The sequence below is a fragment of the Symphalangus syndactylus genome, chromosome 9 (assembly GCF_028878055.3).
Source record: "Symphalangus syndactylus isolate Jambi chromosome 9, NHGRI_mSymSyn1-v2.1_pri, whole genome shotgun sequence".
Classification (NCBI taxonomy): domain Eukaryota; kingdom Metazoa; phylum Chordata; class Mammalia; order Primates; family Hylobatidae; genus Symphalangus; species Symphalangus syndactylus.
The window spans coordinates 7,230,084-7,243,919 of record NC_072431.2 but is presented as its reverse complement, the minus strand read 5'-3'; the positions used below and the strand labels follow the sequence as shown (position 1 = coordinate 7,243,919).

Below are 13,836 nucleotides of genomic sequence, written 5' to 3'. Positions count from 1 at the left end.
AGAATCGATCATCAGACTAAAAGGAAAAAGAGAGTCTGATGCATATTCCTCTTACTCTGATGTATATTAGTCTGATGTGTATAAAACGCATAATTGTTGCAAATTTTCAGCATGTGAAGGATAGACTAAAAATCCTGATTTTATTTAGTTCAAACATTTTCTAAATAAGCATGAAGATGACTTTCCAAAGAAAGGACTTGTTTTGTAGCAGTTGGCAAAAGGTACACAAATGTGTACCAGGTAGGTTCTCACTCCTGCAAAATAACTTAAGAGTAAGTACACTGTGATCCTGTAGAGCTTCTAAGTGTCCTTAGGTTTAGTAAGTAGCTCCTTCTTATAGGGTGAATGACTGTCAAGTGAAGTCTCAAATCATAGGCTATGAGCTAAAGAAACTCCTGAGATAACCAGGTAATTAGCAGTCTAGGTAGATAGCACAGTGGTTTTCAAAACAAAGAAAGCAGACTAACTTTAATTCTGTTATACAGTACAATCACACAGAGAGCTTATTTCCATTTGAAATTAAAAACTGAAACTGAGTGCAAGCTGATGGATATAACATTTTGTTTGATATGCACAAATTTTAGTTTATATGGAAACTTTTACTAAAGTGGAATATAACCTTCAAAAGTAAAATATCTCTTAAAATTGCTTCTTTTGAAACTAAGGAATGAGTAATCACTATACTGATTATTTCATGGTTATTATTAAAGACAATTTTTCATTGAAAAGGAAGGAGTATAGAAACCCAAATCCATTCAAGTGTCAAAAGTGCTAAGCATGCCACTGATAAAAGAACAAACCATTTTTCCAGCTTGGCTAAATGTTAGGTAGAAACTTAAAGATTGATATGGAGATTTTAATAGAGATGGTTTTGGAACTCTGTCTTGATGTTTTTTATCTCTCTCTTTGTAATCTATTTACATAATTACTTACTTTTAATGTGTGATAAAGCAGATGAACAAATTTATGCCCCAACTGTGGTCATTAAAGACAGAGGGAAGCCTGATCTATCTGACAAGTTAATAGGATCAGCTTATGTAGTTCTATGCGTACAAAGAAATCAGTGACCTTCTGGAAAAGAACTGATTAAAAGAAAAAAAATAATTGAGGGATATAAGTTGGGATCAGGGTTCAGGGAAGAGTAATTTGGATTCAGTGTTATTAGCGCATATTATTCAGATTATTTGCCTGCTTAATTAAATAAGCCCACAACTATGTGCTATAGTTAGGAAAGCACAATAATAACGTGTAGACTAACTAAAGCCCCTAAGGGATGAACTAAAGTACTTATCTACAATTTCACAGGATGTTAAAAACAAAACAATTAGAATCCAGGATTGCCATTTGGTAGAGCTTTCAGTCGCATCAGCTACAATGGCAATGGGAAGTAATGTGGCAGGTGAATAGTATCACCACATCTCAAGGCTTTGGCAGCAAACACTGGTGCTATTGGCCTGTGTCTTTTGCCCTGTGGATTGATCTCCACAGCAGCTGTATTAGACAGATGATTGCCTTAACAATAGCGAAGTCCATAGATTTTGCTTCAATGAGCCCGAGTGGGAAGAAAATGAAAGCCAAATATCATGGTTCAGACTATTAGTTCTCTGTACTTAGGTAAGACTTTTAGTTAACTATTAAGAAGAAGTTAGCAAGGAATGAGAATACCAAGTGAAGATGGAGCTGGAGAAGATGAAATAATATTGTCTTTATTTTTTTCAATGTACTTATGATGATAGAAAATATAAACTCAGCCAAGTTTGTTACTTTAGGCTATTTTAATCCTAGGGAAATTTCCCTTCATATGTAATAACTACTGTGTTCTTTAAGGCAACTAAGATGAGAACTAATGCCTTAGTGATGTCTATTCTGTAATATTTATTATTAAAAGATTTCTATTTTCCCTTGCCACATTTTTTTCCTACTGACTAATGGTTAATTTTGTGATTAATAAATTTGAAAGAGAACTTTAAGTATTGCTTAAATGTTGTTAAAATGTAACTTTTCTAAGCTACTTTTAATCAAAGTGAGCTCACTAAGACTCCGGAATTCCACTCGTTATTTTCCCCTGGAAAAAAATTAAAAACTGACAAGATAAGTATCCTATGCTACTACAGTTTAAGAAAGCAAGTAAAAATAGTGTTTTATCCCTGGTTTTCTAGGACAGCTTGGGCTGGAAGCATTGTAAGTCTTTCTGCAAGAAGAAAATGGTCATAAATTGTCCAGAAGGTTAAAGTAAGTGAGTTCTGGAAGAAGCAATGTTTGATCTTCTTAAATTAAAAAAAAAGTACATTGAAGTTTTAGAAAAACAAAATGAGTTTATTCCAAAATTCATTATAAAATGGACCTTCCTTTTTCATCACACACTACAAAAACATGTTCTGATTATTAATATATTATTATATATTGATATAACATTCCTATTGGCCATATTTTGCTGATAGATTGATTTATGAAATATTCCTGTTCTCACAATTTAGATTTCTTAACCCTCAATTAAATATTTATATTAAAATTATACAGAGTGTAGATAGGAAATAGGCAGAAAGCTTGCATACACATTGCATAAGTTTAACCCTGATCTTATATACAAATTTTGTTAGCTTTATTCTTGTCTTGTTTCCAATGCACACTTCTTGCTAGTCATCTATATGGCACCCTCTGTCCCTTAGGTTTGTGATCTGTATGTGTCAGGATAAATTTATTTATGCTGGTAAGAAAGATATCCAAAATATCAATGACTCAACACTATATAAATTTATTCTCCCACATACTGTAGGTTCCATATAGATCAGGTAGTTCTTCGATAATCAAAGTCACTCATATTCCCAGGGAGTCAGAGGCACTGCCACAGTGTAGTTACGTGATTATGTAATAAGTACCTTCCTCTGTTGCTTAAAGATGGAAAGACAAACCTGGGGAATCACCCGTGGGGTTTTCAGCACCTTAGCTAGGAAGTGTCAAATTCCTTCCACTCAAGTTTCACTGGCCAGAACTAGCCACAAGATCTCAATCTAATTGCCAAGGAGGCTAGGAGAGGTAAGGGAGGAAACGGGGGAATTTGGTGAACGCCACTATCTTTGTCACAGTGTTCTTCTTGTCACAATGTTCTTCTTGCCAATAACTAAATTTATATATCTGAAACCAGCACAGTGTCTTGGAACTAATCTCTCATCTTTCTCATCCTTGTGCGAATTTTCAAACATTGTCTGCTTCTGTATTCTATACCTCAGCTTTTAAAATGCTCTCCTGATAATCATGTATTGGATGTAAGAATTCCTTATTACCTGTTGTAAAAATGACTATACTCATTCAGTGTCTCTGTGCTCTCTGATATGTGCAAAAATCTCAAAACAGACATTAAAATCGATTTTTAAAATGTGTCTCTATTCTAAAATTTGGTAAACTTTTTATTACAGCTAATTCCTCTGATTTCTGTGCCCAGAGTTGTTTGGAAGAGTTTGAAATCCTCCAATGATAGATATACAGAGTCAAATTTTCCTTCTCTTCCTCCTCACGTGGTTTTCTTGTTCACAACCCTTCCTGCCCAGAACATTGTTTCTCTATTTATATGAATTTTGAAAGTACATTGAGGAAAAAGACGAATTAAATTAAGTCAAGAGACGAATGTGGAATTTGATAGAGATTCAGTTGGTAGGTTGGTTTCCCTTTAAGAAAATTTGCTCTTGAGATTTTCATGATACATCAGTGAAGTGAAGATTTAGGTGAAATATAGGAACAGATAAAGCTTACATTGTGAAGGATACAAGTATGGGTATGCTCTGAAGATAAGCTAGCAGGAAAAAGAGATAGGAGAAAACAGGCTTAGTTATGGCACCTAAACTGTTCAATCAAATAAATAATCACTCCTGCCTTGAAGAGAAGACAGAACTGGGGAAAATGGTAACGAGTGCTATTCTAATGAAGGGTCCTTCACATGAAAAGTAGTAAGAAAGTAGAAATAATATTCTCTAGTTTTTAAAATTCTTAAACCTTTACAACTTAGCCATCTATAATTAACTGAGGATATGCTTAATGCCCCATAAGAGCTTCTGTTCCTTTCTTCATGAGGCCAACTTCCTGGAAAGACCATAGTTTCCTGTATTTATCATGCAATAAACCATAGGAGATAGCTTAGCTAGCCCACAATGAATTCCTTCTTTTATTTTTCATCTCAAATTGTGACCAGAAAATTCCTGTTCTGACTGATAATGGGTAATAGAGGCCGAATACACCCTGCCTGAAATAACAGCAACAGTAGCAAAAGAATGCCAAAAAAGTTGTAACATTTTCACAATACTGGACATTAGGCAATGAAGGAGAAGAAATGGGAAATAAATAAGGTGAGCCCTAAGATTGCCCAATCTACTGCTTTTAAGGAGGCTCCAGGCCACAGTGCAGAATCCAGCACATTTCCTAAGTTGAAGGGACAAGGCTAAGAGTCGGGAGAGACCTAGGCAGCTAAAATTCACAGGGCAGAGTAACAGAAAGAGGAGAGCATAACAGAGAAGGAGTCCAGGAGACTTACAGAGGGTCCTCCGAAAATATTCAGAAAAGTTCTAATCAGAACATCCATGTGAAAAAGAACCCAAAGGCAGGGTAAAAACAATCTATTTAAAAAAATAAGATAATAACACTCAAACAAGGCCATGGACAGTGTCTTCTCCCATCAGGTAACCTGAAAAAGTTCATAATTTAGGGAACATTGAACAGTGTCCAGAATGATAGTGATTCAGCAGTGGGGAAATGAGTCCTAGACTAAGCAGCACGCCAGACCCACAGGGCGAGGCACAAGGGCAAGCTCCCGAAGAGCACACCATTTCCAAGTCACTTCGTTGCACTCAGAACACAGCTCAAGAAACAGTTTAAGAAGAAACAATGACTCATCTTGGAACAAGGTAAAATTCACAATGTCGGAACTCCTTCAAAGATTACCAGGCTTACAAAAAGGCAAAAAAGGAACCCATGAAGGGAAGATAAATCAATCAATCAAGACCCAGAATTGGCATTCATGTTTGAATCCCCAGGAAACAAAAATTGTTAAAACAGTTAGCAAAATCGTAATAAAATGTAGAGCTATGGAAGATATTTTTTTTTTTTTTTTTTTTTTTTTTTGAGACGGAGTCTTGCTCTGTCGCCCAGGCTGGAGTGCAGTGGCGCAATCTCGGCTCACTGCAAGCTCCGCCTCCCGGGTTCACGCCATTCTCCTGCCTCAGCCTCTCTGAGTAGCTGGGACTACAGGCGCCCGCCACCACGCCCGGCTTATTTTTTTTTTGTATTTTTAGTAGAGACAGGGTTTCACCTTGGTCTCGATCTCCTGACCTCGTGATCCGCCCGCCTCGGCCTCCCAAAGTGCTGGGATTACAAGCGTGAGCCACCGCGCCCGGCCGGAAGATATTTTTTAAATATAAAAAATTAGTTTTTTAAAGAGGAAAACTGTGATGCTTGAGAAGAAAAAGTACTGAATGAGGTAATGGTGTATTTGACGTTGTAAAATAAAATATTAATGATCATGAGGACACAGCAATAGAAACTATTCAAAATGAAATACAGAGAGGATAATTTTTTTAAGAAATCAAAGGAGCATCAGTAATGTGGGAAAGAAGGTGCCAGATGAGTTGGTCTCCCCTGTGTAAGACACCCGTGGGGAGCCATGGGTGGCCTGTGAGGAGAAAAGTCTCCTTATTGCCTTCATGTCTTTATGCCCTGAGAGCATAACCACTCAGGGGCATTCCACAGGTTGCTCAGGGAAATAACACTCCCTTGAAGCAGTGGAGTAAAATCAAACATCCTGGCTCCTTCTGAAACCTGCTCCCACCCATTTCAGTCCTGATAAGTTAAAGATCGTAAGTAGTTTAGAGAAAAGCTTAAAACAGCTGAAGATAAAGCACATGTTTTATACAGAGAAGCTAAGATGTGGATGAGAGAATTTCTCATCTGAAACATGCATGGAAGAAAAAGGTAATGAAATATCTTTAAAATAGTGAAGAAAGGTTAAGAGTGGAAGATGAGGTTATATATGAAGATATAGCCCTTATCATGGGGACTGTTATCAAAGAGATAACATGATACTCGACTCTGCACATTTGTCAAAATCTGTGAAACTGTACACTACAAAGAGTGATTTTTAGTATCTGTGAACAACAAAAATAACAGTAAAAACAAAACAGATAGGACGTGGACTTACAAGAAATGTGTCTAACCATATTACAAATTATTCACATAGTCACACTGAAGTGAATGGGGAAGAAAGTAGGTGACTTAAGTAAAATTAGAAAACAGTGTTTTGGGCCACATGGAGTGGGTCATGCCTGTAATCCAAACACTTTTGGAGGCTGAGGCAGAAGGATCACTTGAGCCCAGGAGTTGGAGATCAGCCTGGGGAATATAGTGAGACTTCATCTTTACAAAAAATTGAAAAATTAGCCAGGTGTTGTGGCGAGCACCTGTAGTTCCAGCCAGTCAGGACTCTTGAGACGGGAGGATCTCTTCAGTTAGGTAGGAGGTGGTTGTAGTGAGCTGAGATTCTGCCTTTGCACTCCAGCCTGGACCATAGGGTGAGACCCTGTCTCAAAAAAAAAAAAAAAAAAAAAAAGAAATAAAGAAAGAAAACAATGTTTTGACTGCATATTATAAAGCTGAATATAAAACCAAGTAAAAAAATTAAAAATGGTATATAAAAACAGTGTACTCATATTTTTCTGCATTTAACATGCAGAGCTTGATATTAACTACCAAATGAACTGTCACTAATATTCTCCATTTGGGCTCTTTTTATCCTGTATTTCACAAAAATGGCTAGAAAATATCTTCAGATTTGCAAGGTATTTGGTATTTGGGGTTTTGGTGTGACAAACTTATAAACTATAAGATAAGCTGTAATAATCAAAACTAGTTTTCAGGAACCCTAGGAAGCACCTGCATTAAGACTGAAGTGCTGTGGTTATGATATGACCTTACCGTGTATGTCAGTTAAGATGGGGGCAGATACAGGACCATTGGTAGTGAGTAGGTCTAGGAACTGATAAGCAGAGCTATTGGAAGGATGATTTTAATCACATTACTATGGTGTGATTTATGATGACAAAAGTAAAGGTTACCATATGTGTTATTTGCTATTGAGCATTTTGAATTCCTTGTATATTTTGAATATTAATATTTTATCAAATATGTAGTTTGCTAATATTTTCTCCCATTCCATGGATTGCCTTTTCATTCTGCTAATTGTCTCTCTTGCTGTGCAGGTTTTTAGTTTGATGCAATCCACCTTGCCTCTTTTTTGTAACATAACCAGTTGCTTGTGCTTCTGGTGTCATATCTAGCATAATTATAATAAAAAAGACAAAGGCTAACAAATGTTAGAAGGGACGCAGAGAAACTGGAACACTTGAGCACTGTACATGGAAATGTAGATTGGTACAAACATTTTGGAAAACAGTTTGGAGGTTTCTCAAAAAGTTAAAAATGAAACTATCATATGATATAGCAATCCTACTTCTGGGTATATATCCAAAGGAAATTAAATCTGGATCTTAAAGAGACAGGTGCATTTTTATGCTCATTGCAGCATTATTCACAGTAGCCATGATATGGAAACAATCCAAATACCTAAATGTTCATCAACAGATGAATTGGATAAACAAAATGTAGGGTGTGTGTATATGTGTGTGTGTGATTGAATATTACTCAGCCATAAAAAAGGAGATTCTGCCTTTTGCAATGACACGGATGAACCCGGAGGACATTATGATAAGTGAAATAAGCCAGACACAGAAAGACAAATCCTGCTTGATCTCAGGGATACATGTAATATAAACTAGTTCAACGTATAGAAGCAGAGAGTAGAATGGTGGCTGCCAAGGATAGGAAAGAGGAAACGCTGAGATGCTCGTCAAAATCTTCAGTTATGCAAGATGAATATGTCCTGGAAACCTAATGTACATCATGGCTACTACAGTTAAAAATACTGTATTGATCATTTTCAGTTTGCTAAGAAAACAGATCTTAAATGTTCTCACCACAGAGGAGAAAGAAAGAAAGAAGAAAGGAAGGAAGGAAGGAAGGAGAAAGAAGAGAGAAAGAAAGAAGAAAAAGAAAGAACTATGAAAAGTGATGGATATGTTAATTAGCTTGGTTGTAGTGATCATTTCACAATGTATACATATATTAAATGATCAAGTTGTATACTTTAAATATATACAATTTCTATTTGTCAGTTATAGCTCAATGAAGTTGAAAAAAAGAAAGCAAATATGGTTATATTGAACGGAGAGACCTGAGAGTTGTTAAAACCTAAGTAAGGAACAAAAGGAACAGCAATTAGAACATATAGAGGAGAATTGAACTTACCCAAATTGTCTTTGTTCATGTGGGAAAACATTACAAAAGTACAGCTATTTATTTATAGATAATAAAAATATCACTTTGATAGGCCTTATATTATCAGTGTTAAATAATTCTATAGGAAACAATTCTTATAACGAACTTCTTAACCTAGCAAAATATTCAAATCCTGCTGATAAGAAAAAGCAGAAATTATATTTGTTTAAAGACCATAAAATCTGGCTCCAAGGAGCACATTTATCTTTCCTGGAAGTAAGATTTACCTGAACAGATGCTCTGGTACTTTTATTTGAAGTAGTAAGTGAGGCCTCATGTATTTGCAGAATTAGCACATATAAAAGATGAAAATTGGAAGTTGTACCCATTTTCACTGTTATGGGGTTTGTTTTATGAGACACCCCAGATGTTACTCTTTGGCAAACAATTGTTATTTTTTTTTTTGTTTTGGGCTCAGAAGATTATCTTATGATTCTGGATATGTACCAAACTTACTCTCCAAGCATCTGGCCTAATTTAGTCAAGCAGATAATATAAATGGACTTCCTTACTAGCAAGGTTATGTGTAAAATGACGGTTCACATGGTTTGGGAATCGTTCATGAATAATGCTGCCTCTCCCATGCAGGGTGATGTACTTTACTGTTTAATGAATGATGGCTGTTTGTAGAACAGAAGGCTCCATGTTCAACACAGAGACAAATTTCTTAATTTATACTGTGTGTTACAACTTCCTTTGGGCTCTGCTTGCTTTCATTATAGTATGAGATTTTAATAGATGCTGAAAAGTGGGCTGATTTTGATCCAACAGCATTATTTGGTTAGATTTCTTTTCATATACATGTGTAAAATGTCACATTTTTCCATAATTTCAATTTGTATTTTTAATATTATTTATAATATCCTTTAATTTATTTGCTTAGCATTCAACCTATTTATTGAATCTTGGCAATAAACCAGATAGGTGCCACACATATATCTGTGTTCTGTCATTCTCCTATCTCGGTTCAATATCCAAAGTTGGTTTCATCTAGCCAAAATATGTCATGTGGAAACTTTCTTTTTGCCTCACTAATATTCTAAAGAGATGATGCCTCACTTTTCATTCCAAGTACTTAAAACGTTATCTAGGCTGCTGGATGAATGTTTTCTCACGTGGGTCAGATGGCCACAATAAAAGAGCCAGAAGTACTCATCTGTTTCACTTCAGAAATCACAACCAGCATAACATCCAGTACTACAATAATTACCACTTAATTAACATCATACTAGTCCATTTGAATCTATCATGATCCATCTATTTTTGCACAGGTCATGCAGGCAAAATGAATAGAGATATGTTGAGAATCACCACTTTGTATGTAAGATTTTAAATGTGGCTCTAATCTCTGCAATGCCATCCTATGTGTATTGTAGCTTATCTTGGCTAGGAAGAGAAAGCAGTTTCAGGAGTTTCCATTTCACTATTCTTAATGTGTGATTCCTATAGATTAGGGAAATAAAATCAGAATTCTCTTAACTTCAAAGCATAACCATGACAATTTGGTACTCATAATGCAGGCAAATAACCATAGGTTGGGACCAGAATTCATTGGAGAATCTGTGAGACATATTTTGGCAACAGTACATATATCAAATGAACTTCATAGTCTGCCAACTTAACCTGAGGGTCATGGCAGCATTTCATATAATCTAGTAGTAGAAACTATTCGCACATTGTACGCAAGGGCTTTCAGAAGATCTGGGTATTCTCTCTTCCCCCAGAGTATACATTTAGTCTGATAATGACACCAGGTACATTTGGAGAAGGGTTGGGAGAATATTTACTTGTGGTGGAATTATAGAGTTCTTTTTAAGATTTCCGTTTTAATTTGATGGCCTCTGACTAGGAACTGGCCCAATGTTGGAAACTAGATGGAACTTACACTCACTAGGGTTTTTTTATTTATTATTATTATTGTTATACTTTAAAAGTTCTAGGGTACATGTGCACAATGTGCAGTTTTGTTACATATGTATACATGTGCCATGTTGGTGTGCTGCACCCATTAACTCATCATTTACATTAGGTATATCTCCAAGTGCTATCCCTCCCCCCTGCCCCCACCCCACTACAGGCCCCAGTGTGTGATGTTCCCCTTCCTGTGTCCAAGTGTTCTCATTGTTCAATTCCCACCTATGAGTGAGAACATGCAGTGTTTGGTTGTCTGTCCTTGCCATAGTTTACTGAGAATGATGGTTTCCAGCTTCATCCATGTCCCTACAAAGGACATGAACTCATCCTTTTTATGGCTGCATAGTATTCCATGGTGTATATGTGCCACATTTTCTTAATCCAGTCTATCATTGATGGGAATTTGGGTTGGTTCCAAGTCTTTGCTTTGTGAATAGTGCTGCAATAAACATACGTATGCATGTGTCTTTATAGCAGCATGATTTATAATCCTTTAGGTATATACCCAGTAATGGGACAGCTGGGTATATGGTATTTCTAACTCTACATCCTTGAGGAATTGCCACACTGTCTTCCACAATGGTTGAACTAGTTTACAGTCCCACCAACAGTGTAAAAGTGTTCCTGTTTCTCCACATCCTCTCCAGCATCTGTTGTTTCCTGATTTTTTAATGATGGCCATTCTACCTGGTGTAAGATGGTATCTCATTGTGGTTTTGATTTGCATTTCTCTGATGGCCAGTGATGATGAGCATTTTTTCATGAGTCTTTTGGCTGCATAAATGTCTTCTTTTGAGAAGTGTCTGTTCATATACTTCACCCACTTTTTGATGGGGTTCTGTGATTTTTTCTTGTAAATTTGTTTAAGTTCTTTGTAGATTGTGGATATAGCCCTTTGTCAGATGGGTAGATTACAAAAATTTTCTCCCATTCTGTAGGTTGCCTGTTCACTCTGATGGTAGTTTCTTTTGCTGTGCAGAAGCTCTTTAGTTTAATGAGATCCCATTTGTCAATTTTGGCTTTTGTTGCCATTGTTTTTGGTGTTTTAGACATGAAGTCTTTGCCCATGCCTATGTCCTGAATGGTGTTGCCTAGGTTTTCTTCTAGGGTTTTTATGGCTTTAGGTCTAACATGTAAGTCTTTAATCCATCTTGAATTAATTTTTGTATAAGGTGTAAGGAAGGGATCCAGTTTCAGCTTTCTACATATGGCTAGCCAGTTTTCCCAGCAGCATTTATTAAATAGAGAATCTTTTCCTCATATCTTGTTTTTGTCAGATTTGTCAAAGATCAGATGGTTGTAGATGTGTGGTATTATTTCTGAGGGCTCTGTTCCATTCCATTGGTCTATATCTCTGTTTTGGTACCAGTACCATGCTGTTTTGCTTACCAAAGGCTTGTAGTATAGTTTGAAATCAGGTAGCGTGATGCCTCCAGCTTTGTTCTTTTTGCTTAGGATTGTCTTGGTAATGCGGGCCCTTTTTTGATTCCATATGAACTTTAAAGTAGTTTTTTCCAATTCTGTGAATAAAGTCATTGGTAGATTGATGGGAATGGCATTGAATCTATACATTAGATTTGGGCAGTATGACCACTTTCACAATACTGATTCTTCCCATCCATGAGCATGGAATGTTATTCCATTTGTTTGCATCCTCTTTTATTTTGTTGAGCAGTGGTTTGTAGTTCTCCTTGAAGAGGTCCTTCACAACCCTTGTAAGTTGGATTCCTAGGTATTTTGTGCTCTTTGAATCAATTGTGAATGGGAGTTCACTCATGATCTGGCTCTCTGTTTGTCTGTTACTGGTGTATAGTAATACTTGTGATTTTTGTACATTGATTTTGTATCCTGAGACTTTGCTAAAGCTGCTTATCAGCTTAAGGAGATTTGGGGCTGAGACGATGGGGTTTTCTAAATAGACAATCATGTCATCTGCAAACAGGGACAATTTGACTTCCTCTTTTCCTAATTGAATACCCTTTATTTCTTTCTCTTGCTGATTGCCCTGGCCAGAACTTCCAACACTATGTTGAATAGGAGTGGTGAGAGAGGGCATCCCTGTCTTGTGCCAGTTTTTAAAGGGAATGCTTCCAGTTTTTACCTATTCAGTATGATATTCGCTGTGGGTTTGTCATAAATAGCTCTTATTATTTTGAGATACCTCCCATCAATACCTAATTTATTGAGAGTTTTTAGCATGAAGCATTGTTGAATTTTGCAAAAGCCTTTTCTGCATCTATTGAGATAATCATGTGGTTTTTGTCTTTGGTTCTGTTTATATGCTGGATTACATTTATTGATTTGCATATGTTGAAACAGCCTTGCATCCCAGGGATGAAGCCCACTTGATCATGGTGAATAAGCTTTTTGATATGATGCTGGATTTGGACTGCCAGTATTTTATTGAGGATTTTTGCATCAATGTTCATCAGGAATATTGGTCTAAACTTCTCTTTTTTTGTTGTGTCTCTGTCAGGCTTTGGTATCAGGATTGTGCTGGCCTCATAAAATGAGTTAGGGAGGATTCCCTCTTTTTCTATCGATTGAAATAGTTTCAGAAGGAATGGTACCAGCTCCTCCTTTTACCTCTAGTAGAATTTGGCTGTGAATCCGTCTGGTCCTGGACTTTTTTTGGTTGGTAAGCTATTAATTATTGCCTCAATTTCAGAGCCTGTTATTGGTCTATTCAGAGATTCAACTTCTTCCTGGTTTAGTCTTGGGAGGGTGTATGTGTCCAGGAATTTATCCATTTCTTCTAGATTTTCTAGTTTATTTGTGTAGAGGTGTTTATAGTATTCTCTGATGGTAGTTTTTATTTTTGTGGGATTGGTTGTGATAACTCCTTTATCATTTTTTATTGTGTCTATTTGATTCTTCTCTCTTTTCTTCTTTATTAGTCTTGCTAGCAGTCTATCAATTTTGTTGATCTTTTCAAAAAACCAGCTCCTTTATCCATTGATTTTTTGAAGAGTTTTATGTGTCTCTATCTCCTTCAGTTCTGCTCTGATCTTAGTTATTTCTTGCCTTCTGCTAGCTTTTGAATATGTTTGCTCTTGCTTCTGTAGTTCTTTTAACTGTGATGTTAGGGTGTCAGTTTTAGATCCTTCCTGCTTTCTCTTGTAGGCATTTAGTGCTATAAATTTCCCTGTACACACTGCTTTAAATGTGTCCCAGACATTCTGGTATGTTGTATCTTTGTTCTCATTGGTTTCAAAGAACACCTTTATTTCTGCCTTCATTTTATTATGTACCCAGTAATCATTCAGGAGCAGGTTGTTCAGTTTCCATGTAGTTGGGTGGTTTTGAGTGATTTTCTTAATCCTGAGTTCTAGTTTGAGTGCACTGTGGTCTGAGAGACAGTTTGTTATAATTTCTGTTCTTTTACATTTGCTGAGGAGTGCTTTACTTCCAATTGCGTGGTCAATTTTGGAATAAGTGGGATGTGGTGCTAAGAAAAATGTACATTCTGTTGATTTGGGGTGGAGAGTAGATGTCTATTAGGGCCACTTGGTGCAGAGCTGAGTTCAATTCTTGGATATCCTTGTT

The 13,836-nt window shown here is 36.4% G+C and overlaps 1 long non-coding RNA gene across 1 annotated transcript in view; it reads right to left on the bottom strand.

Moving 5' to 3' along the window:
• Nucleotides 1-13,836, bottom strand: part of LOC129490511 (uncharacterized) — a 115,466-nt gene that overhangs the window by 25,834 nt on the left and 75,796 nt on the right. The window contains exon 2 of the long non-coding RNA XR_008660270.1: nt 6,444-6,562. This is a non-coding gene — a long non-coding RNA (uncharacterized lncRNA). The remainder of the gene's footprint in view (nt 1-6,443; nt 6,563-13,836) is intronic.